A 27611-nucleotide genomic window follows, 5' to 3' on the forward strand; every position below is an offset into this window, starting at 1 on the left:
AAAAACTGATCTTTGAGCTAAAGGTCAAATGAAAAATCTTAAGTTATACAGGAGAGAGCTGATGAAATTCATTTCTTGACTTTCATTTGTTTACAAGTTTGAAAATCCTTGGTGCATTCTTGATAACACTAGAAGTATCTAGCCTTTGGCTTCACAAGGCCAAAATCTAACAATAGCCTGAACACACTGGTCTTTCTCAGACTTCAGCCCATCACATGCCCTTGGCTTCTACATCCTGGGAACTTCCTATGTATGGTCTGGCCTGCAGCCTCTCCCCTGTTTCTCCTTCCCTGGTTTCCCCTCAGATCTCAGTAATCCTGGTTCTTCTCTTTCTCCCTACTTCTCCTGCCACCCACAGTCCTGGCAAAGATTGCATCATACAGAAATGTTGTCTTCCTCATTTCAAACATCCAGATATCTGGATGCCATACAATGGACTGAATTTTTCATTTTCCTTCCAAGGGGTGGTAGCCTATGATCCAGACAGAGTCTCTGTATTGTCTGATTCATCTCTGAGAATTGTCAAATTATAAAGAAGAAGACAGACATGAGGGTGAAGGAATCCAGTGGGTTTAAAGAGATCATCCTAATTTTGACCTTTGCAGTCAGTGTTACTGTGGTAAGAAACATATGCAAAATCTGTATCTCCATACTAACATGTCTTTTGTTTAGAAACTCAACCTTTGAGGGCGTGAGGTCTGGGAATAGTCAGGGAATTGTTTCTCCTTTGTAATATGCTAAGAACTTCTATCCCAGAGAGGGGTAGAAGGATAAACTTCCTCTTTAAAATCTATTAAACATATCCCTGGAAAAAGCAGAAACTTGGACTGAATGAGACAATGGAATTCCTTATTCTTTGATGACTGGGAAAATATTTGACTCTTTCAAAGATGCCACCACCATATTTGGGGGCTGGAAATTAGAAATTAGACTTTAGAAAAATATGATCTGGAAATTACAAATAAGAAATTATTCACAAATTGAAAATGCCGGGAGCCGTCCGGGGATTGCCTAAAGGCTCAGGCAAGGCCGAGCACTTCGGGAATGGCCTGCAAGGCGGGAATTCCGATGAAGGCATCTTCGGTTCGGGAGAGCTGCAAAGCAGGCATCTTGGAAGTTCCGGAGTTCTCCGAGATTTAGTTTCACTATGAGTCTCCTTTGTGTACTTTTCTTTCTAGGAATGATGAGCTCTCTGGGTGAGGGGCGCCAACGCTGCCTTCAAGAATGGTGGCTACCCCCCGCTTTCTTGGTGTTGTGGAAATTCTATGGGCCGCAAACAAATCACATTTAGACCCTTAGGGGGCCCAGGTAATGGAGGAATGTTTAAACTTATTGTCCCCACCCTTGGGCTATGCTGGCAATTCGGCCTTAATGGGCCATGCATTGTGATCAGGAATGCTGCCTCACCCAATCACAATTATCCCAAACCTCTGAAGTGAGGGTCAGTCAAACCAAAGTTGCCTATAAAATATCCCATGCACTCTTCCCTTATAAGAACGGAATATTACGGGTATCTATGTTATGTCCATGTCCTGTATGTCTGCTGTCACGTAGCATAGAGAATGTAGCTCACTAATTAAGCTTAACCTGCTAACAATGTGTCTGTCACTTCAAGCCTGGGCGCCTGAGAGGCCTGCCCTTAGAGATTGTTATCCTGTGCTCCCCTCCCCCTTGTAACCACTGGAAGGACAAAACAAGAACGCGAAGAACTGATAAGAACTAATGATTACATAGAAGACTCATCACCTGACTAAGGACTGGCCCCCGGCGGAATCAATGGGACATTCGGGGGAGGGATATGGGGCCCCTAATGGAAAAATCCACAAAGCAAGATGTAAGATATATAAGACCCGAGCAAAAATTAAAGTTACTCTCACTCTCTCTCACACTCTCACTCTCTCTCTCTGCCTCCTGTCTCTGTCTCTTTTTTTTCTCGCCGACTCTACCCCTCCCAAGGGACTCCCTGGATCCTGCCTGGGCTGGACCCCGTCATGAAAACAAATAATCCTAAGAAATATAGGCAATCTTTATGAACATTAGCTTAATTCAGTTCCTTGATATTTATTAAATACCAACAATACAATGACCAAAACTTATCTCTGTTCTTCCTCCAAAAATCAATTAACACATAAGCCTACAAACAACAAAAGCACAAAGCACTAAAACAATTCTTGATATGAAATTGACAGAGATTTCTTGTTTTATGGGAGCTGTCTACAGACTGCAGGAGCTATATCCATTTGCAATCTATAGAAGGTTTTTAATTTTATGGTTTAGGTGCTTGACCCTTTTACACATAAAATAAGTGTTTAAGTTGAAAGATTAAATATGGCCCTTCTACTGTATCCATCCTCCATTCTTTGTGTCATTTAGATTTTCAAATGTTTATAAAACACAAAAAAGAGAATGACAAACTTCACAATGGATTAATGATCTTTCAAGTAGCTTAAAAGTTCTGTGCTGTATGTGTTCTAATGGAGTGATTTATTTTGGAAATAGCATCTCAGATTTTTAAAATTCTGTATAAGTAGAACTGCTTTCTAAGTGAAATATTCATGATACCAGCACTCAGAAGTTTTTTCCAACCAGAGCTTCCAGGGAGAGGGTTCTAATTTAATTCTAGAGCAATTATTTATCATTTTTAACTATCAGAAAATCAAATATTGCCTTATGTAGGCAGATATTGCTTCTAGGTGATTTTATCCTTAACATTACAAAACAATGAGTACAGGCTAAATCCAAAACCTTTGACATTTGAGTTTAAGGTAAGGACAGCTGACATGAACCATTTCAAGTATGATTCACTATAAATAAAGATCATGATGCCCAGAATTTGGAGGCAACTACAAAGTCCCTGAACTACATAGGTTTCTTTTTTTTTTTAATTTTATTTTTTTTATTATGCTAAAAAACACACAGCAAAAAATTACTTTTAACAATTTTTAAGTGTACATTACTGTCTTAAGTATGTACATTGTGGTATAGCAGATCTCTAGAACTTTTTCATCTTGAGTGACTGAAATTATGCCATTGAAAAACTCCGTTTCCCCCTTCCCCCAGGCCCTGGCAACCACCATTCTTCTTTCTGCGTCCATGAGTTTGATTACTTTAGATACATCATACAAGTGGACATAGGTCTCTTTTTGTAATTCTTACTATATCATGATGAAGTATTTAATGCATACTCATTACGGTATAGTTTTATCATCCAATTGTAGTAGGCATGATGGACTGGTTTGCTCAACTTTATTTCTTGCTAGTTGTGTCTTCTTGAACTACAGACAATGGAAAACTAAAATTAAGATTTCCTACACCCACAGCTGAGTTCTAGTTGTGATTTTAATTCTGCCACTTAAGTCCATTCATGTAAGATTTGGAAGCAGAAGTGAGATAGGGGCTGTTTCTTGTGCTTTTAGAGTTGCTTCCAGCAAGCAAAGATGCTAGAGACTTAGATTTTTCTGCAGTGGCATAGCAGGGTCCAGTCATAGTCCTGTGGATGTTAAAAGGCAGTGTGGTAGTACTGGTGCAAACTGGAATCCATCTCCCAGCATCCAGTTACCAACTTTGTTGTGGTCAAGAAGCAGTCAGAGGAACTTCTCTGGTGGCTCAGTGCTTAAGAATCCACCTTCCAATGCAGGGGACATGGGTTTGATCTCTGGTCCGGAAAGATCCCATGCTGTGGAGCAACTAAGCCCGTGTGCCACAACTATTAAACCTGTGCTCTAGAGCCCGTGAGCCACAACTACTGAGCCCTAGTGCTGCAACTACTGAAGACCTCGCGCCTAGAGGCCATGCTCCACTACAAGAGAAGCCACTGCAATGAGAAGCCTGCACACTCCAACGAAGAGCAGCCCCTGCTCGCCACAACTAGAGAAAGCCCTTGTGCAGCAAAGAAGACCCAGCACAACCAATAAATAAAGTAAGTCAGTAAATAGAAGAAGTAGTTGGAGCTTCCTGATCCTAGATTGCAACTATAGCAGACTATGCTTGAAATCACCAGTTCTAGAGGCCCCTCCTGATCCTCCAACTTCCTGACTCCACGGTCAGGACAGCTGTTTCACTGGCAGTTTAGTTTAGCTATTTTATTCTAGGAGTCTTTCACAGAGACGCAGCCTTATGTGCATTCCTTCAATTTTTGCCATAATTTTTAAAGCACCTAATTCTTTGTAGCAAATCACTTTTCACTTCAAATTACCAAACTGTTCCTCATCCCTCCAACTGGCCCTTGGCCGATTCACCAACTAAAGGATGATAGCATGTTTTAACTAGATTCCAGCTATAATGTCCCTCCTTCTGCCCTCAGTTTATTAGATGCTGTTGGCTTTAATTAAGGTCCAGTAGAGATGAAAACTCAAGATGGGTCATTTTAATGCTAGTCTTTCCAATTGCTCTGATTATATTGCTGCAGCAAAATGATCAATTAGCATTTCAATATTTATTCATAATAATTTTGAAATAATATAGCAATACCAGTATTTTATTTTTAAAGTACTTAGAATTCATAATATTTTAAACCAACAAAACTAAAAAATATAATAGATTTTAGGTAGAAAAATGTCTAAAATTTAAATTAGTGTGTGGTGTGTGTATAAATATTAAGCACCTATTCTAATTCTGATTTAACTATTAGATGATTAAATTAATGCAAAAAGTATTATTAAAATTTAGCAAGCTAAAGACTAATGTAAGATAAAGATAACATGATAAATAGTAAAAATTTTAAAACAAAACAGTATCTCAGCTTTTTTTAAAATGCAACCTTTTGTGATTTATAAGAAATATATATATATATTTGATACAAACAGCTCATATAACTCAACAACAACAAAATGAACAACCTAACTGAATAATGGGCAGAAGATCTAAATAGACCTTTCTCCAAAGAAGACATACTGATGGCCAATAGGCACATGAAAAGATGCTCAACATCACTAATTATTAGAGAAATGCAAATCAAAACTACAATGAGGTACCACCTCACACCAGCCAGAGTGGCCATCATTAAAAAGTCTACAAATAACAAATGCTGGAGAGGGTGTGGAGAAAAGGGAACCCTCTTATACTGTTGATGGGAATGTAAATTGGTGCAGCCATCGTGGAAAATAGTATGGAGGTTCCTCAGAAAACTAAAAATAGAATTACCATATGATCCAGCAATATGCCCACACCCGGGCATATATCCAGACAAAATTCTAATTCAAAAAGATACATGCACCCTGTTGTTCATAGCAGCACTATTTACAATAGCCCAGAAGCAGAAACAACCTAAATGTCCATCAACAGATGAGTGGACAAAGAAGACGTGGTACATATATACAATGGAATACTGTTCAGCCATAAAAAAGAATGAAATGATGCCATTTGCAGCAACATGGATAGACCTAGAGATGATCATACTAAGTAAAGTAAGTTAGAAAGAGAAAGATCACTTACATGTGGGAATCTAAACTATGACACAAATGAACCAACCTAGGAAATAGAAACAGACTCACAGACATAGAGAACAGACTTGTGGCTGCCAAGGGGGAAGGGACGTGGGGAAGGGATGGATTGGGAGTTTGGGGTTAGTAGATACAAACTATTATATATAGAATGGATAAACAACAAGGTCCAACTGTATACACAGGGACCTATATTCAGTATCCTGTGATAAATCATAACAGAAAAGAATATAAAAAAGAATGTATATATGTAACTGTATCACTTTGTTGTACACCAGAAAATAACACAGCATTGTAAATCAACCATACTTCAACTTAAAAAAAAATTTTTTTAAAGATATATATATTTGGTCATTTTCAGATGTATTTGGTCTTCATCCAAAGTTCCTAGCTCAAGCTCCCCAAACCCTTGGAATTGTTTGATCAAGAAGAGCAACGGGAGCATCTTTTGTTATATTTGGTCTCTTGTCCTCGGTTCCAGAAAACACTTCAGCGCCAAAAAGGTGAAATGTGTACCTAGTTATTCATAACAAGCCCTTTCCAACACAATTGCATTTTATGTTAATGAAGGTGGCTTTGGATCCCACCCCAAGGCATGGAGCTGGTTGCCAGGAGAACCAACCTTGCAATCAGTCAGAACTTTCAGTTCTACCCCCCTAATTTCTGGGGAGGGGAGAGGGGCTTGCATTTGAATCAATTGCCATTTGCCAATCAATCATGACTATGTAATGAAGCCTCCTTAAAAGCCCCAAAGGATAGCTTTTTGGTCCTTTTTCAGAGAGCTTCCACATCCGGGAACCAGAACACTTCTGTGTGCCCCTTTGCAAGGCCCCAAGTTCCAAGAGGACATAAGATCTCTAGTTTGGGGCCTCTCCCTATGTATCTCTTCATCTGGTTGTTTATTCATATCCTTTAGTATCCTTTTATAATAAATTAGTAATGTAGTGAGTAAGTGGGTTCTGTCAGCTGCTCTCGCAAATTAATCAAACCCAAAGAGGGGTTCATGGGAACCTCTGATTTATAGCCGGTTAGTCATAAACACAGGTAACAACCTGGATGTGTGATTGGTACCTGAAGTGGAGGGTGCTTGGAGGACAGAGTCCTTTACCTGTAGAATGTGATTCTATTTCCAGGTAGTGTCAGAATTGAGGGGAATTGTAGGACACCCAGCTAGTGTGCAAGAATTGGATTCAGGAACCCTCTTTTAATGTACGTGTGAGGCAGAGGGCGCCTGCACGACTAACCGCAATAGAAACCCTGGGCCCTGAGTCTCTACAGCGCTTCGCTGGTAGATGGCATTTCATGACGTCAGGGAATCAAGCACATGGCATGTGACTCCACTGGCAGAAGGCTCCAGAAGCTCATGCCTAGTTCCCCCTGGGCTTCTCCTCATGCCTTTTCCCTTTGCTGATCCTGCTCTGTATCCTTTCGTTCTAATACATTTAGCCATGAGTGTGAGTATGACCACACACAAGAGTCCTCCCGGGCAATCACTGAACCTGGGGGTGGTCTTGGAAACCTTAACACAAATGGGTTTCATAAAATATACTATTGAAATTAATTTCACCTGTTTCTTTTTCCTTAACAAGGCTACTGGAAAATTCACCATGATGCATGTGCTCACATTATGTTTCCATTGATGGTACTGCTGGAGCACTTTGGAATTGCAAATGCTTAAATAGCGAGGCCAGAGCTTCCATTTTATAGGTGAAACTGAGGCCCAGAGGGGGTGCTGGGGGTGGCGGAGACCACACAGCAAGGAGGGAACAGGAGGACTTGGGCAGAGAACCCACTGCAGCACTCCAGCCCCCAGGTACTTACCGGATGGACCTCGAGTGGTCGTCTTGGGGACTGAGGACTTTCTGGACAGGGGTGCCCGACTTCCTTTGTCACTGGGCTCGCTCCGGGAGCTGAGTGGCCAACTGGCCCAGTCCCTATTGGCCCGTCCCTTGGTTTTGGCAGTGGTCACTAGAGTAGCTTTGGGGGCTGCAGTGCCGGGATTGGCACAGGTGAGGGGCTTCCGAGTACAAGTGAGGCCCTCCCTCAGCCGGGCCTGCTCCGCAGGTAGCATCTCAGGGTCCACCATGCAGATATGAGCGCAGTAGGCAGCGAAGGGGGATTTAGAGGCGGGCGGGCAGTGGGTCACAGCGAGCGACCCCAAAGCCCTCTGTGTCCTCATCTGAGTCCGCGGCGCCGCAGGCAAGGGGTCTGAGTCAGACAGGGTGGGCAGGGACTTGCTGACAGCCGTGGGTAGTGTCTCCTGGACCCCTGGAGCGCCCGCCAGCTCCTGGCACAGAGCACTGCTGTCATTGGAGCTGCCAGGGGGCACATGTGCCAGAGCGACGGGCACGGCCTCACGGTGCTCAGACTCACAGAGTAACACCAGGTACAGGTCCACGTCGTGCAGGGAAGCCCAGTACTGCGCCCGAGGGCTGCAGAGTGCGCGGTTCAGCCCAGCTTCACTCATGGTGGCACGTGGTGGCGGTAGCACCTGCTCAAAGGACACAGACAGGGACTCATCCACCCCTGTGGAGTGTGGAGCCCACCGGGGCTGACAGCGAGGGCGTAGTCACTGTAGGGGAGGCATCCGGCCTGGCCTCCCCACCCAGCAATGGGCTCAGTGACAGGTGACCCTGGTGGGCTCCGGAGGGCGAGAGCATGCACGAATGGGAAGTGCTGGTGGCCAACAGCAGCTCCAGGATTTTCTTCAAGCTGCCATCCTCCTCCCAGCCCAGCTCAGCTCAGCCCCAGCGCCAGGTGCACTCCTGGGTGGGCGTGGCCACCAGCTGGGAGTCCCGGAAGCCCCTGGCCGCTGGGGGTTGGCTGGTGTCTGTGCACCGGAAGCTGAGGGGAGCGCCGCGCTGCCGGGCCCATTCTCAGCTGGGCTGGGTGTTTTAGGTGCTCTACGGGGCTTGGGAGACATGGGCATCTGCCTTCTTGCTGTTGACTACAGTGGAGACCACCGGCCACTTCCTGTGGCCGGGGTCCTCCCCCTGGTGGGGGCAGGGGGCGCTTCTAAAAATGCAGCCTTAAAAGACAGTGCAACCGAGCATGCATGCATTAGGTGCCAGCTATTTTATGCAAAATGGGGGGGGGGGGTGTCAAAAATTATCCGGACTGTGGCTGTAGAACTTATTTTAATTAACTTTTAGGAAAGATAAATACATCATTTTTGACATAATCTGCTTGCTTTTTGGTACACTTTGTACTTCTGTCAACAAGCTTTACTGTTCCCTTATTAAAAAGTGTTTTAGGCTGAGCTGAGAGCCACAAATGCACCCCTGTCTTCACTCCATTGGAAGTGAATCAGGTTCCTTCTTGATGGCTAACATTTGTGCCACCTTCCTTGAACTTCTCTATCCATTCATACACACTTCTTCCAGACAAAACACGTTCTCCATATGGTGCACAAAGTCTTCGATAAATAACGGCACCAGGTACACCCTCAGACCACAAAAAACAAATCACTGCACACTGCTCTTTCATGCAAATCACAAGTGGGACATCCATTTTTGCTTGCACCACAGTTATAAATGAACTGATGTAACACATTCACACCTGCACAGCGGTGACTGGAGAGACAGTAGCCTTGAACAGAAAGCACTGATAAGACAGTGCGCCCAACAGGAGTGTGGATAATTTTTGACTCACCTTCGTACTTTAAGCTTCAGTTAAAAAGTCTGATTCTTTACCTATAGGTATCTAGGTTGAGGAGATAGTGTTATGTCAATGCAAACATTTTCCTCTAACTCATCTTCTAATGATGCTTCTCTTGTAATTATATAATTATATATACATATATAGTAATTTTTTGAAGACTTTTACGTGGGGAAAGGGATCAGAAACTGAAATCTTTGTATGAGATGTTCTTGTTTAAAGAAAGCTTTTCTAGTTTGTCTTCCTTAGTTTCACTGTGTATAGATGGAGATTCTGATTTAGAGTTACATGTATCAATTTTGATACTCTCATATTTTCAGTGTTTGAAAAGTGTTCTAACTAAAAGTTTATTCTTCCAGTAGAAGCTTTGTGTACCCTAATACGGCTGCTTATTTAAGCTAGTGCAAGCTGGGATGTGTCTAAACCTGTGGACTGCCTGTCAGTTTGGTATTCACACACATGAAAACTGATGTAACAATCCCAGATTTTTTTTTTTAAGTAACAATTTATAACCACAAAAATGCAGTTCTCTAAAACATCTCCCACAAGGACTTTTCTCCCTGCACTCCAAATGCATTTCTCTGCTCTACCTCTCTGTCACCCTCAATCCCACCCTCTATCCTTCCTGTCTCTCAAAGAATTTCACTCTCTTTCCTTATTGTAAAATTAGAAGCCTTCTAAGAAAAACCCTTGCATGATGATTTCTCATCACTCCACTCTTTGGTCTTCACAACTTTCTTTTTCCCCGCACCTGTTCCAAGGGAAGAGGTGCTTTTACTTTTCACCTGCTTCTAATTCTTTTTCTTCATGTTTCCTGGGAATCTTATTCCATTAATTCTCCATCTCCCTTCCCAATTTTCCATCATCTCTAACTTCTTTCTCTCTGTTTCCAAATAGGTCACTTGTCCTCATGTTTTTAAAATCACTGTTGATCCTGTTATCTCCTAGCCATCTCTTTTTTTCTCTTACAGAAGCAGTACGGTTAGGGAGTCCACTGCCCATCTTTCTGGTTTTGCAGCCCAGCTCCACCACCTGTTAGCTGTATGACCACCAGCAAGTTACTTAATCTCTGAGTGTAAAATGCAGATGACCATATTGTTTTTATTAATTCATTATTTTTTTATTTTTAAAAAGGGTAACCATATTTCCCCCTATCTTTTCTTCTGTGGCCTCTCTTCCCTACCGAGTATAAAAGGTTGGGAATTTAAAGTCAGAACATAGATATGCAAAAATGCAACTTTATTTTCTCATAGGTGAATTTAACTTGCTCATAAGTCCTATTTCTACTCTGTAATAGATAACACTGAAACTAGCCCTTGGAGGAGAATGAGGAGCTGCTGATTTTAAAGGTTTTCTGGTGCATCAAAGCTCAATTTAAGCCTCTTGCATTGTATGTGTCTAATTACATCTAAGGGTAGAGAAGAAAGCTCAAGGCAACCCTATCGATAGCCTTCTTGGTGAAAAAGCGTGTGTAGCACGTTTAGCCTTAGAATCAGAGACAGCAATTTTTATTCCTACAGCTCAATTTCAATTTCATTGACAAAGACAATGAGGTGTAGCCTGTGAGGGGATGCTTTTGATCATAGCATTACATCTGAGAAAATAATTTCCCTGTGCAAGTGCTCTGTGTATCTTTCTGAAGGATGGACAAGAATACGAACAATATTGTGAACAGTATTTCATTATTCTGAATTTTCTAGCTATTCTGCAATATTCTCCATTCCGTGTTATCTTAACACTCATCTAGCAAAATACATACATATTTACTAACACAAAAAGCTTAGAATTTTTTAATAAATATACTTTAATGCGTTGTGGTATAAGTAAGTCTTAGTATAAAGTGCATTCTACACAGTAGTTGCTAAATTGACCCACACCAAAGAAGCAGCAAAACATAATCTTGGAGAGTTAATTCCTGACTGCTCAGCATTTTCTTATGGTGGGGTGCGAAAGGATTAAATATTGCATTCCTCCAACCCTCTTTCTCCTGATGAGTTGAATCTTGTCTCTCTTGGGATACTGGAGCAACGCCTACAACAGCCTGAATTGCAGGAGGTAACGTAGCTTCAGTGAGACCATTCTGATTAGATGAGACTTGTGGCAATATCCATCACATTTAAATTAGATTGAGGTTCTAGAATGAAGGGAGGAGGCAATTAAACAGATCATGGGTGGAAGATAATTTCTACCCCAAGGAAAATTGTGCTTTGGGATTTTGTTCCCTCCTAAAGTCAGCCAAAATTCAGCTCCCCTCCCTCTTCACTTTTTCCTATTTACTTTTATTAGGAAACAGTATTAACAAATAACAATTACATAATTATTTAATTATTTGGATGGCCACCTTCCCTGAACAAAATAATCATAGTAGGTGCTTAGCCAGAGTGCAGCTTATGCAAGACTGAAGACATCTGGACCTTTGGGTCACCGTGTCATGTGGGAAGACATTCGGGAACCTTTCTGAAACCTTGAAAATGTTAAAGTATGTGGGCCGAGCGATGGGATTCAGAATGTCCTGCTTGAGCAGTGGAGGAACTGAGGGTGCGGGGCGTGGAGACTAATATCACCCTGTTTGGCCCTGAAGGACGGCTGGTTAGCCAAAGATGGGTAAGATTCCTCAGAGGAGGAACAACCTAAGACAGGCACAGCCGTAGAGGGGCCAACAGGGGTGGTGCATAGAGCCTTCCTTATATCACCCTGTTTGGCCCTAGAGGATGACTGGTTAGCCAGAGACGGGTAAGATTCCTCAAGGGAGGAACAACCTAAGACAGGCACAGTCGCAGAGGGGCCAACACGGGTGGGGCACAGACCCCTAATATCTGAGAGAGGTCTCCTGCCCCCAGGGCTGTTTTGCTCTCCACCCCCAGCTCAAATCCACAGCTGCTCAGCTCAGACCCAGGAAGCAAACAAAGATAATTGCCTCAGTCATGTGAGGCCTTTGATTGTTTATAAGTGTAACCTGAGAATGTTAGCCCACGAACTCAATAAAAGCAACCTGGGATGAGTCAGCAGGGCTCTTGATCCAAGAGGTCTTGAGCCCCCCGGTCCCACTTTTCTCTTCAGTCTGTGTCTGTGTCTTCTTCAAGCTTGCGGCACCCGTCACTCACCTCGAGTCGCCGAGCTGGTCTCGGCAGTGTCACAGAGCTCAGATGCGGGGACGGGTGCATACGGTAACACCAAGGCAAATTGATGGTCAGCCACTAAACCACAGCTGACAAAAAGTGTTATTTTAGAGTTGAGTCATGAATACTGCCTTTACCTGTAGGCATTTGAAAAGAAATAAACATGAAGTAATCTATTCTTGACAGGAGTATGGGAAATAAGTGAACAATTCATGTACTAAAAATAATTGTCCCAATTATTGAAAAAATGTGCATTGCACTAAATATGTCTGCTAATTTCCCTGATAAATATTTAAATAAAATAGATTTAGTACAATCTTAATACATGACGCAAATTCTCAAACCATCCATTAGCCAAGCTTATTTGTTTATTTATAGAAATGCTAAAACATTTTCCATTACTAATAGAAGTTAGTAGGTCAAGACTATCTATGCAGGCATGTATAAGGAAGTATTATACCTGATACATCCTGATACCACAAGATATGAGGAAGTATAGCCTACATATTTTTTTTTTAAGTTTTAAATTTTACATACAAGAAAATGCACAAATCCTAAGTATACAGCTCAAAGAATTTTTACAGAAGGAAACACCCATCCAACTACCACACAGATCATGACATAGAATATTACCAGAATCCCAGGACCCTCCTCTGGGCCACAACTCAGTAACTACCACTTAGAAGGGAACTGCTCATCTACCTTCTATCACCACACATAACTTTTCATTGTTTTTGAATTTTAAATAATCATACAAACTACATATACGTGTGCTATTATGTGTGTGATTTATTTCACTCAATAGTTTGTGAGATTTATCTAGGGTATCACAGTAGTTTCTGCTGTTGCATAGCTCCCTTGTGGAAATATACCCAAATCTATTCATCCATTCCGTTGGTGGCATTTGACTTGCTTGGAGCTATTAGAAATATGATGTCCTGAACATTCTGACACATGTCTTCTGGTACACATGTATAAGCATTTATCTTGGGAATAAATCTAGGAGAGAAACTGCTGTCATGGATTATGTGTACAGTTTTCCAAAATGGTTTTGTAAATTTAAACTCCCACCAAGAGTATACAGAAGTACCAGTTGTTCTACATTCTCACCAACTCTTGGCATTGTCAGATTTTTAATTTTTTGTCATTCTGATAGATGTGTAGTATCTCATCATGTTTTAATTTATATTTCCCTGATGACTAAAAACTTGAGCATCTTTTTTAATGCTTACTTGCGGGGAGCTGCCCTGAACAGGGGTCCTGGTTTCCGTAGTTGCCCCCAACAAGGGCCTTGGTCTCCAGGAAATAGCCCTGGGAGCTGCCTTACTGTAAGGGCTTGCCTAGGCAAGCATAGCTCTCTGTCCCGCCACCCCTGACCTTTGAGTAAGTGCTTAAACAAAGAGCATGTGATCCCCTGGGCTGCACTATGTGCGCCCATAGGTCTGTGATCTCGCTAGTACACCTAGAAACAATCAACAGGAGGTCTTATGCTCGCTATGGTAGATGGTTATGGGAAAAACACATTGTCCTCTAAAGTAAGAATCATTTTTCTTTTAGCCTTGTTGTCAATGACTCCTCTGATTTAATCTGTATAAAAAGCCACTGTAAAATAAAGAAGTTTGTCAGTTGCCTATGAGCTTCTGACCCTCTCGACCCCATCTTTTGTGTGTCTGTCTGTCTTTATTTCCTAGCCTCGTCGTGTTTGCCTAAGGACCTGATCGATTTTGCCGGCAGGCTCCGGCACTTACTGATCATTTGGATATATTCCTTTGGGAAGTTCTGGTCCAAGACTTTTCCTATGCATTAATTAGATTGTTCTGTCTTCTTTGATTGATTTGTTAGACTTAATTAAGTAATCTGGAGGAGTGATCCATTGTATATAATACATTGCAAATTTCCTCTTCCCCTCTGTGGATTGTCTTTTTCTCATCATGATAATTTTCAAAAAGAGGAGCTCTTAATTTTAATTAAATCAAATTTAGTAAACTTTTCTTTTATGGTAATTGCTGTTTGCTTTCTGCTTATCAATTCTTTGTTTAACAAATCTTTGCCTACCACAAGATCATAAAGATATTTTCTCTCCTATACTATCTTGTAGAAGCTTTATATTTTTTATTTTTTTCTATTTCAGCTGCATTTGATTTTTGAGGCTGGTATGAGGTGGGGATCAATGTCCTTTTTTTTCCCACATGGATATCTAGTTGATCCAGCACTATTTGGACATGAAACCATCTACTGCAGTATTTTGTTTTTAATCAGTTGACCCAATATGTGTGCATCTGTTTCTAAATTACTCATGCTACTTTATTGGCCTAGTTCTCTACCCTTGGGCCCGTATCTGACTCTTGATTATTATTACTTTTAGTAAGATCTGATGTCTAGTAGTATAAGTCCTCCAACTTTGTTCATCAAGATCCCCATATCTATTCTCAATTCTTTGCTTTTTGATATGAATTTTAGGATCAGCTTTTATTTCCTAAAAACAGCCTAAGGGTATCTATAAGTAAACACAGGGACAAATTATATCATTGTAATATTTAATAATTTTATCCATAAACACAACCTATTATTCCATGTATTTAGGTCTTTAATTTCTCTCAGTAACTTTTTAAGCATTTTTGTTCTTATGTGTCTTTCAATAGATTTATTCCTCGTTCTTTAATATTTAAAAATGTTAAACTTTATTTTAAATAGTTCATTACTAATATATAGAAATACTACTGATTTTTGGATGCTGATTTTATATCACTGGCTTTTCTAAATTCACTTATGAATTCTAATAATCTATGTATAGATTCTTTTGGATTGTCTACCATAATCATGACAACTAAAAATGAAATCTTTTTTATTTCCTCTTTGACTTTGATTTCCTTTTCTTACTTTATTCAACTGTATAGGATTTCTGTTAAAATATTAAATAGGAGTTGTGGTAGCAAATATCCTTGTCTTATCTCTGATCTCACAAAAAAAATCTTTCAGTATTTTATCATTAAATGTGAAAATGCTATAGGTGTTTTGTAGATATCCTTTATCAGATTGTGGAAGATATTTTCTCTTCTTAATTTTCTAAGAATTTTATTTTAATTAGTGAGTAACAGATGTTATCAAGTGTTTATATATGTATTGAGATGACCATATGGTTTCTCTTATGTATTTTCTTAATATAGTGAATAGTACTGATTGATTTTCACATGTTAAACCAACCTTGAGATTTTGGAACAAATCGCTTGGATAATGATATCTTTGTAATACATCAATAGATATTATGTGCTAATATTTATTTTTTAAATAAATTTATTTATTTATTTATTTATTTATTTATTTTATTGGCTGTGTTGGGTCTTTTTTGCTGTGTGCGGGCTTTCTTCTTTTTCAGTTGTGATGAGTGGGGGCTACTCTTCGTTGTGGTGCGTGGGCTCCTCGTTGCTGTGGCTTCTCTTGTTGTGGAGCACCAGTTCTAGGCGTGTGGGCTTCAGTCGTGGCAGCACATGGGCTCAACTGTTGTGGCTCACGGGCTCTAAAGCACAGGCTCAATAGTTGTGGCACATGGGCTTTGTGGCTCCGAGGCAGGTGGGATCTTCCTGGAGCAGGGATGGAACCCGTGTCCCCTGCATTGGCAGGCAGATTCTCAACCACTGCGCCACCTAGGAAGCCCCTATGTGCTAATATTTAACTCAGTATTTTTTCATCTGTGTTTCTGAGGTTGCCTTGTATTTTGATTTGATTTTTCTTATAATTTTCTTGTCAGATATTGATATCAAGGTTATGCTAGCCTTATAAAACAAGCTGGGGAACTGTTTTCCCTCTCTTTTTTTCTGTTGTCTTGAGGAATGTGTACAAGATTAGTGTTAAAATCTCAGGTAATTTATGAATAAAGCTTTCTGAGCTGAAAATTTTCTTTATAGAAGGTTGTAAATTATTGATTCAACTTCATTAATAGACATAAAATGATTCAGGCTTTAAATTTCTTCTTATGTCAGCTTTTATTTATTGTTTTGCAAGGAATGTGTCCATTTTATCTAAATTGTCAAATTCATTGGCAAGATGTTGTCCAAATATCTTTTCTTTTTAAAGTTTCTTTAGAATCCATGTGAGTTCCCCTTTTTCCATTGTTGACATTGGTAATTTATACTTTTTTATTTCTGAACAAGTTTTCTAGGATTTATAATTTTAACTTTTTGAACTTTATTGAAATTTGTTTTATGTGCAGTTGAAAAATAATGTGTATCCTGCACAGTGTTCCATGTATGTCACTTAAGACAAGTTTTAAAATTTAGTTATTTAAATCTCAAATTTCCTATATTCATCTGACCTTTTTTTCCTTTATTGGTGTGTGGGGAGAGTCTATACATTTGTTACTAAAAAAAAAGTGTGTTAAATCTCCAAGTCTAATAGTGGATTTGTATATTTCTATTTTTCTTCTTAGCTGTATGTGAGAGAGAGAGAGAGACAGGAAGACAGAGAGAGACAGAAAAATAAAGAGAGAGAGATAGGGAGAAGGAAGAGAAGGCAAACATTCTTTGACATAAATCATAGCAATAATTTTTTGGATCTGTTACCTAAGGCAAAGGAAACAGAAGCAAAAATAAACAAATGTGACCTAATTAAATGTAAAAGCTTTAGTGAAACAAAAGAAACCACTGACAAAACAAATAGACAACCTACTAAATGGGAGAATGTATTTGCAAATGATATGACCAATAAGGGGTTAATATCCAAAATATGTAAACAGCTCATACAACTGAAAATCAAACAAACACACAACTCAGTTCAAAAATTGGCAGAAGATCTGAATAGATATTTTTCTAAAGAAGACATACAGCTGGCCAACAGGTATGTGAAAAGATTCTCAACATCACTAATCATCAGAGAAACGCAAATCAAAACCACAGTGAGATATCACCTCACACCTGTCACAATGGCCATCATCAAAAAGACCGCAAATATAAATGTTGGTGAGGATATGCAGAAAAGAGAACCCTTGCATGCTGTTGGCGGTAATGTAAACTGCTGCAGTCACTGTGGAAAACAGTATGGAGTTTCCTCAGAAAAACTAAAAATAAAACTACCATATGATCCAGCAGTTCCACTCCTAGATATATATCCATAAAAAATGAAAACACTAATTGGAAAAGTTATATACACCCCAATGCTTATAGCAGCATTATTTACAATAGCCAAGACATGGGAGCAAACCTAAGTGTCCATCAACAGAGGAATGGATAGAGAAGATGTAGTACACACACACACATATTATTCAGCCATAAAAATAAGGAAATTTTGCCTTTGGCAACATGGATGGACTAGGGGGTATGATGCTTGTGAAATAAGTCAGACAGAGAAAGACAAATACTGTATATTTCCACTTATATGTGGAATCTAAAAAAGTAAAACAAATGAATAAATATAACAAAACAGAAACCGACTCACTAATATAGAAAACAAACCAGTTACCAGTGGGGAGAGGGAAGGGGATACGGAAAAGATAGGAGTAGGGAATTAAAAGGTACAAAATACTATGTGCAAGATAAAAAAAGCTATAAAAATATAGTGTACAGCACAGGGAATACAGCCAATATTTTATAATACCTTTAAATGGAGTATAATCTACAAAAATATTGAATCACTGTCATACACCTGAAACTATTATAATATTGTAAATCAACTATACTTCAATCAAAATAAATACATAAATTCCACACTTACTTTTAAAAGAATGCATTTTGTTACTATACATGAAAACCTCAATATTGTTAAAATCAAGTAATCTACATACTTAATTTTTTATTGTATCACATAGCTGATATGAAAATTATAAAAGCAAACCAATTGATAGGTCACAAAATCTCTGCCTTAAATTTTCTATAGCTTTTTTAGGGTGACAAGCACTGTTACAAAATTTTAAAAAATAAGTGAAATCTTCTATTGCTTATAATTTTCTTGGGGAAGAAAATAACATTTACGCATAAAAGAATCTCAAGCAGGTCTTAAAAGCAACATAAAAGGCAATAGAAATTAACATATTGCAGATGCAGTAGAAACACAATTAAGAAGATTGAGTAATAATTAACATTTTTATAGGTTACAAAGCACCTTCACCTGTACTATCTCATCTGATCCTGGCAACAACCCTCAGAACAAGATATTATCTTCAGCACTATCACTGACAGAGTTAACCAGTAGAGAGACCTGGGCTCAAACGTAGATCTTCTCATACATTCATCCTATCTCCCAAATTTAATGACTGCTTACCGATGTTGGGCTTTAGCTGTGACAGGAGGCACAATGCAAAGAATAAACCTCAAGCGGGCACTGTTTTCATGGTGCTTATGAATCAAGGGGTGGGGGGCAGAAAATAAATCAAATAGTCATAAAACACAGTGATAAAGTCTATGATGGTGGCAGCGTGAAGTTATATGAAAAATGAAGGGGACCTAAACCAGATCTGGAAGACAGATGATCAGGGAAGTCTTTTCTATAGAGAGAAATCTCTAAGAAGGATGAAATAAAACAAAGAGGTGGGAAAGCACAGCCTGTTTGAGGAGCTGAAAGGAGATCATTGTGGCTGGAATATAGATGTAGGGGCCCCCAGCCATGATGAGGCTGGACATTTCGTAGTCTGTATTGTTACTTTATACTATAGAGTTAATAAAAGAATACTACCAATTATTGTAAGTATTTAAGAGATTTATAGGAATGCTATCAATATTAGATCGTTTAATGGATTGTAGTTCTCAAAGAAGATTTAATTTCTAATTATAAGCTTATTGATAAAAATTCTGAAAGGACTGTTCTACTCAGATATTTTGGAGGCCCTGCAGAGATTAGCAGAGACCTAGTGGGTTCTTGATACATATTTGTGAGGATGAATTATCAGAAATTTTAAATGAGTGCCAGAAGTACAAGATGAAATGTATCATACACCCTAGGAGGGCCAGGTGAAGCTCAGAATTAGAACCGTAGGCAAGATTGGAGCATGTACTACATTTCTAGAATGCTGTCTTAATCAGTCAATAGGAAGTTAACCAAGAAAGCATCAGAATTCTAATTCCAGGAAGCAAGACTGAAGTTGGAAAAATTAAGAACAGACTACCAGACTTGGACCACCCAGGAAGGCAGATGCCGAAACAAGGAAGGCTTTCAGAGTCTATGCCTCTTTATAGTGAAACTGCACAATCCCTAAACACCTTTGTGAGATCCCTTAGGATTCAAAGAGGAATCTGGCCTCTCCCAGTCAAGGGCTTGCACTTGCAATGCAGGTCTTGTCTCCAAGCCGCAAAATGTGCAAAGGCATTTTTGGCCAAGAGAGCTCATCTGAGAAAAGGGCATTCCTGAGAGCAAAATGGTCCCTTAATTGAGCAGTAGTGGGAATGCACTGGGGCCACTTTAACTAGGATCTCATCAAGGTTGAAAACTTGGAGTGAGCAAGCAGTGCCTTATGGAAGGAGATACTCCTCCTAAGACGGGAAAGGAGAGAATCAGCCAAGCCCAAGTTACAGATTCTGTTCATTTGCTTTACCACGTAATCCATTATCCTTTTCCATTGCTGAATAGTGCTCATTGTGACGCTCCAGTTACCTTCCAGGAAATCTGCACCAAGCTTCTCTTATCATCGTCCTTGCAGCTCCCAGTGTGGGTGTAGATGTCACTATCAATATTCATTTCACTCCCATTCTAAAGGCTTACTTTAAGGGGGAAAGGGGGGGGCAGGGTTAAATTGAAAGATTGGGATTGACATACACATACTACTATATATAAGATAGATAACTAATAAGGAGCTATTGTATAGCACAGGGAACTCTACTCAATACTCTGTAATGACCTACATAGGAAAAGAATCTAAAAAAAGAGAGGATATATGTGTATGTATAACTGATTCACTTTGCTGCACAGTAGAAACTGACACAACATTGTAAGTTGACTATAGTCCAATAAAAAATAATTTTAAAAAAAGGCTTACTTTAAGTGTTACTTCTGGAATTTACTGGTGAATTAATGTATTTCTTAGAACCTATTTGAACAAATACAGTTTTGAATCTATAATTTCAGATCCTGAAGATTATTTTTTAATAAGTCAAGATAATAAAGGTCTTTCAAAATTTTAATGCCTTGGAGGACTGGGGCCAGGAGGGTGGGGGGACTCGAGGGGGGGCGTCAGGGAGGGGGGGGAATATGGGGATATGTGTATAAAAACAGTTGATTGAACCTGGTGTACCCCCCCAAAAAAAATAATAATAATAATAAAAAAAAATCAAACAGAAAAAAAAAAAAAAAAAAAAAGTCTTCCAAAATTTTAATTCAGCCTCACACCTATGACTTGGTAAATCTTTCTCATTCATAGTCGTGCAATCTGTGCTTACATCTTCAAAGGAATCAGACTATTCCTAAAAATGATAATAAACTAATACAACTGCAGAGGTATTGAAGGTTTGGTATCACTTTTTAATTCCCTCCTTATTGGCTTTCACATTGGGGAGGTTGTAGCTGAGTGACCCCTAAACAAATGACCGTTCAAGTCGCTTAATATCATGAACCCAAACTGGTAAAATACAGGTGATTTGACTCCTCTATAACAACCTGTTGATTGACCTAATTGTTCTATTTTCAAATCTTGTTAAAATTCTTTTGATGTCTACGTGGAGGTACTCAGTGCAGCTCCATTGGCAGATTACTATTCCTGGACATGGGCAATGTGACATGAAGAACACAGAGAGAAACCTTGGTTTAATTCTCCACGAGTGCTGACAGAATCTTGCTCCTTAGGCTTCTCCTATCAGATCATTCTAGTGTAGAAGCAGCATGGAGTCAGATGGATCACATGTGAGCCCCAGCTCTGCCACTTTTTAGCTGATAAATAACTTCACCTCTTGGAGTTTCAGTTACCTTATCTATGAAATAAGTGATATCGAAGTACCTTTCAGAATACTGAGTGGATTAAATGTTTGTGAATGCTCCAACAAACTGTTTGGTACAAAATAGACAATACATACTATTTTTTCTGTCAATGGCTGGAATCTACAACCTAATATCTTCTCTTAATGCTTTCTCCACCTCCTTTGCCTTAAATAAAACAAATTTTCCCCAAAGCCATCACTCAAGTGCTTATTCCTCCTTGTTTTCATATGGTCAGGTAAGAAGAGGCTATTTTTTTAAGATGAGGCTACTTTCCCACCGGCTTACTGGCTCTTGCAGACCTTATTCTTCTACCCTCCCTTGAAGACCTTTCTTTCTGCTGCTTCATCCTCTTCCTCTCCGTTGATTTATTTCCTTCACCTATAGTCATATTCGAACATTTCTTATCTTAAAATAATAGCTAAACAAATAAAAAGTATTTCCCTTGACTCTGTGCCCCTAATTACCATAACAATCTCTTTCTTGACATAAAAGACAAGTATATTCCTTCCTCCAGATCCTGTGCTAAGAGATGAAAGTGAAATGGTCAACATTCTTGCCCTGAGTTTGTTCGTGGTACTGGAAATAATATATCTCTATTATCATATTTAGTACATTATATTGTGGTCCTGTTTCCTCACTTGTAAACAGGAGATAATAAAAGTTTACTTTTTGCTCATGCAAATCTGACGTGGATCTGACAGCCTTCTGCAGATTCCATGGCCAGGGAAGAGAAAGCTTCAGGGTCATGTGGGATGTTTTGAAGGACCTGGTCTGCCACTCACTTATATCACTTATACCCACGTGGATGACCAGAACTAAGTCACAGGTCCCCAACCTAATGGCAAGTATAAGGAAGCCTGAAAATGCAGTTTTTATGTGTTCCCAGGAAGAGAAAAGTGGAGTGTACATACACTGTTATCTTTGCTTAACATTAGTATTAATACTGTCTTTTTAATTACTGTTTTTTTCACTGGTATATATTTTCTTCAGGGAAACGTACTCATCTTTACTCATCTTTTTTTCTTCTTTACTGTAGATGGCTAGCACTCAGTAAAAGTTGGTTAAATGGCTGATTCATTGACTGAATGAATGAGTGACTTGAGAATAGATGAATGGTTGATTGTCTGAAGTCACTTGCTAATGGTTAAAACTAGATAATCCTATTGCAAGACAGTCCCATGGGTCTTTCACATTTCTATATGTCTTGCAAGTGAGTTACTGGCTGCACTTTATTCTAGACTATTATTTCAAGGATGTTCACCTAGCAATCAGCCTTACAAGATAGAGATAATGTCCCCTGCCAGAGCTAAGAGAAGTTTTGTTCACGGACTTTTAAGATGGAGGTGATGCTCTGAAACAAAGGGCAGGCATGACTACTATTCAGTAAAATAATGTCTAACTCCAGAGCAAAAGGTAGACATACTTACTGCCCTTCATAAAAGATTCAGGTGTCCAGATGCCCAAAGCTCAGAATTCCTCTTCTATAATGAAACCCACTGTATATGCAAGTGTCGTTTGGAACTCTTCACATCACCCTATGAGAATAGAGCCTCAGGGAATCAGCACCAAAATGCAGATACTCTGGCTACTGCTATTGCTGTAGCTGTGAGTAATAAATAGGACTCCATCTCTGACCCAGGAGTCTCATTTCCTCTGCCAGCATCCATGAAACTGTGTCAGGTTAACTTGTTAGCTTGTAAGCAGAGTAAAACCTCAGACCCTTTTCCATTCTAGACAATTCCTTCCACTAGAAATTTTCATTGCTTTGTTTTATGTTCATTTTGCTTTTAGCTTGCTTTGTTTTGCATGACCTTTGCACATAAAGTTAAAAATCCAGCTCCAAAATAAAATGTTTTACATATCTTTGCTTGTTTTGGTCCGTGTTCTGCAGATAAATATAAAAGCAGTTTCCTGTATTTATTTACTAAAAAATATCCATTTTGTTACTGATGTAAAAAAATTGTCATGCTGCTGACAATTATATACTTTTGAGGTCCAGTAAAAGCTGTTGATGTCATTACTCCCCCTTGCTAAAGTTACAAAGGTTCCTGTTCACAAAAGGCATTAGCAGACATTGTGATTAGAATGATCTAACACACAAGAGGGTCTGTTAATACACGGCATGTTCCAAGCAGTTTGGAATGCTTCAGAATGTCTTTCCGCCTCCCCTTTGTTCCGGTGAACACAATCTTTGCTAGAGTGCAGGTGTGTGCCTGAGATGGTTTTCCTTGAAGGGAACAAGCACTGTGCCAGAAGCCAGGGGAAGCATTTTTCCAATTTCCCATAGGAAAAATCGAATGGAATGGTAAATCGTTTGTGAAGCCAGATGAAAGCAATGCATTAATGCATGGATTTGTACCACTCCTTGTTCTCTTAGACACCCACTAGTTTGTCTTGCTGCAAATGGCCCACTAGAGTCAAAAGAGAATAAATACATATTTCTTAAGAATCAAATGCGTTTTCCATTGGCTGACATTGATGAATCCTCAGTCTCTGAAGAGTTCTTCAAACTCAGTCCTTCAACGTTGATTCTTTCAGAATCTTATAGAGTAAAATCTTTCTCTGTGGTCTTAAGAAGAGTGAAAAGAGTCAAGCTGATACCTGAGAGAGTAGAAGAGGGATGATGTTGTCCCCTCTAAACCATTGGTGAGCAAGACTAAAAGCACAGTGATTTATGCTTTAGTAATTTTTTTGTAATGGAAAAATAATTCCCCTCCGCTTAGCAGAAGGTTCATACTGGATTCAGCTATTTATTAATTTCTAGCAAGGGCAATGTTGTTTTCCTAAAAGAAATGGAATCAACAGCCATAAAAACTAGGATTTGAGGCGTTATAGAAAACTTCTTTCTCTTTTAATTTAAAATAAGAATTGCACATCTATAATGTCCAAAAAGAGTCTCAGAAAGAAACAACTAGTTTAATTGGTCATGGATTAGGTTTCTTAAATGGTATAAAAAATCATGTTTTTATCAACATCTGTTGATGCTCAAGTCACCATAAAATGAAAAATAAGTTTATAAAACACAAATGAGAAGAGCTTTATCTTATAGGGCTTTATCTCTGAATTTACTCTTTTAAAACTGATCAAGACTAACGCATATATCCAGTACATATAAGCGTATTGATCGTCCACGGTAGGAATCCATCACAAGCTGTACTACCATCTCCTTCAGGTTCTTGCTCTGTAGTTTGGATCAGGCTGCCAGCAAGCATGTCTAGTTCCTTACTTAGTGCTAGAAGACAATCATATTTTCACGTTACTCAAGCATGAGACTTAGTAAATAATTGTAAAATTGTGTTGAGGTGTCTAAGCAAAATTCTTCCACTGCTTCTGGTACAGCGCTTGTCCCCTTCAAGCATGACCACCTAGGGAACACACCTGCACTCTAGCAAAGTGGAGGTAGAAAGGGGACAAAGGGGAGGTAGAAAGACATTCTGAAATGTTCCAGACTGCTTGGAACAAGCCTTGTATTAACAGACCCTCTTGTGTGTTAGATCAGTCTAATCACAATGTCTGCTAATGACGAGAGTAAGAACCTCATATAAAATAAAAATAAGATCAATGAACAATCCTTTCCACTCTCCTGTTTGTACAAATGTGCTGTTTGTTAACTGACTGGAAACAGCGTGTTAGTTTGTGGTAAGGGATAGGAGTGAGGAAAATGAGGTCTTCGCAGATATTCTATTAAGGCCCAGAAGATATAGACCACTGCTCACTGGTTGTTTTGTTCTGTATAGCTATCACTCAGTACAAGTTATTTGGGGGTCTTCACTTATTTGCTCATATAACTAATACAATTTTATCATAGAATGACTACAACACCTAGAAAAGCAGAAATATCTAGCACCCCCTCAAGTCATTTGATTATCCTATCAGCATAGATAGCCACTGTTGTGTGTTGGCATAAAAAGAGTGTCCTGGTCGGTTTGGGCTGCTATAACAGAATACCGTAGACTGGGTAGGTGATAAACCACAGAAATTGATTTCTCACAGTCCTGGAGGTTGGAAGTCTAAGATCAGGATGCCAGCATAGCTGGGTTCTAGTGAGGGTCCTCTTCTAGGTTGCAGAAGGCCATTCATTCCTCACTGTATACTCACATGACAGAAGAAGCAAGGAAGCTCTCTGGAGTCTCTTTGTAAGTGCACTAATCCCATTCAGGAAGGCTGCATCCTCATAACATAATCACCTCCCAAAGGCCTCACCTTTTAATACCATCACATTGAGTATTAGGCTTCAGTGACAAATTTTGGAGGTACACAGTCCCTAGCAAGTTATAATCAAATCTTTAGGTGGTTATAGAGTGGCTACAGCTGCGTACTCTAGAAAATTCCAGACCCCACCTGCAAACACACTTTCCTACTTATACAATCCTCTGATTTTCCTTCCCCCTTTGCTTTCCTCAACCCCTCGGGAACAAAGGGGAAGGATGCCAGGGAAATATTGTCCTGAGGACTATGTAGGGAGGGTCATTCTCCCTGTCACACTTGCTGTAGCCCCACTGGCTCAGAAGTCTGCCCTTCACCATGGATCCAACCTAGAGATGAGAGGACCAGGCTCTTCCTATATGGTTAAGTGAATAGACATTCCCCTGTCACTTTTATAAATTCAACATTCCCTCTGCTCAGAGATTTGGCAGACTATAAGCTCACCTTATATAGATGACTGAAACTCAAGATTTGCTTTCTGCCTCTAATTCCCTCCTGTTAACTATGGACAGACAGGTACATACCAAGTGATAAACCAACCACTGTGTCCCGCAGCCAGTTTGGCTCAGAGCAGATGGTGGTGCCAGACAGGAGAGGTGAATAGGTTGAACTAACCTTCTCTGGCCTTTGGATTATACTCAAGTGAAGATTGTCTTCCCATCGTGATTCTCATTCTATGGCAAGTGTATGGGCCTGATTCTAAAATATCAGCTTTTGAGCCCCACTCTCGCTACCCTTTTGTCACACCCTCATTTCTCACCCCTCACTCCTTCAGGGAACATTTTTTTTTCAGTTTGAATAACTGAACCAGGAGTTTCTGTCTAGCATGCAAAGCCAGGAAATCAATTTGGTTCAGGCCAAGCTGAACTAGAGTCCACACCACTTTTCACTGCTACACTGTGGTTCTGCATTTTCCATCAAACCACACATGACAATGGGTTTGCCTGTTTCAAAAAATGCTTCCTGGACAGGCAGCCAAACTTTCAGCATCATTGACCTCTGACCAAAGACCTGCACTCCTTTCCTCTTTGCTTCTGTCTTTTTGGTTTCCTCTTTAGTCCCAGAATAACTTCCTTAGAGGAGGTGACTTGTCTTGATTTATCCTTACAAAGTGGCAGTAGCAAAGGTAATGCCTTGCCCTGCCCCACCTCATTATAAGCTTTTCCTTGGAGCAGTTCCTATTACATTGGCAAAGTTACTGTGCCAGGAAGGTAGTAGACTATGCCAGGAAGTTGGAATCCTGGACTGAGCCATCTGTCACTTTGGTGCCAGAGTCACTGCAGAAGCAATGTGCTGTTTTCTCCTGTTAACACTGAAAGCAAGGTGATCACACCTTATGCTTGAGTATTATTTTAAGAAAAATGCATTCCAACCTAAAAATCCTACCTACAGAACATGGTCTCGTCTTTGGAAAAGGTGTGATCTGTTTTTGTTGATGTCTCTAATAACCCATGCCTCCACCCACATGTCTAGTCCTACAACAATAGGTCTTAGTTAGATTTGTACATCATGATCCTAAAAATGATCATCAAAACCAGTGGAATTCTCAGGGTGTTTAAATAGGGTTCCAAAATGTAGCTGTTTCACATAAATGCTGAAACAGATTTGGAAAGAGTCAAGCCCAGATTCAGATCTTAGCTCTGCCACTTATTAGTTCTTAGACCTTGGACAAGTTTCAGATTCAATTCCCACATCTGTAAATGGAGATGAGGAAAGCAACCATAGTGAAGCAGTAAGTCCTACCACATCCCAAGCACTCTGCTAAGTGTTTCATAGCCATCGTGCCATTTAATCCTGGGAGTTAGTTGTTGTACCCATTTTACAAAGGTGGACATTGAGGCGCTGAAAGGCTGTCCTCACTGTGCTGATGCTGGGATGAACTGAGGGGCGCCATGGGCAGGGCTTCACACGCTGGCAACAGTTATTGCTGCCGCTGTTGCTGTCCTCATCATTAGTGATCCTCTTCTCAAATATGTCTTTTTCCTATTTTAATAGTCCAACTGTGTACTCATTTCTTGGAACACACCTTTGTTGTTTGTCAAAGTCTTTTCCTTCCTGTCTCACAGCCTCCACTCTATAAGTTTTTTAATTTCCCTTTCTATCTACTTTCTTCAACTCATTGGAAGTAAGATAGTCAAGGTCTGTGGAACAAAAAATGTAACTTGTCTTCTTCAGTTTCACGTTCTTAAAGTAAAAGGCACCTGCTCTCATAACTGAACACATGGTGACTACTTAAACACTTAAGCTGATGTGCTTTATGCTTTTTGATTTATAGATCGACCAGATAAGCCTC

General features: G+C 39.7%; 1 pseudogene; it reads right to left on the minus strand.

Annotated features, from left to right (window-relative positions):
* Window positions 1–6741: 6741 nt before the first annotated feature.
* Window positions 6742–25979, minus strand: LOC130848836 (microtubule-associated protein 1S-like; annotated as a pseudogene).
* Window positions 25980–27611: the final 1632 nt, after the last annotated feature.

The sequence above is a fragment of the Hippopotamus amphibius genome, chromosome 3, assembly GCF_030028045.1.
Source record: "Hippopotamus amphibius kiboko isolate mHipAmp2 chromosome 3, mHipAmp2.hap2, whole genome shotgun sequence".
Taxonomy (NCBI): domain Eukaryota; kingdom Metazoa; phylum Chordata; class Mammalia; order Artiodactyla; family Hippopotamidae; genus Hippopotamus; species Hippopotamus amphibius.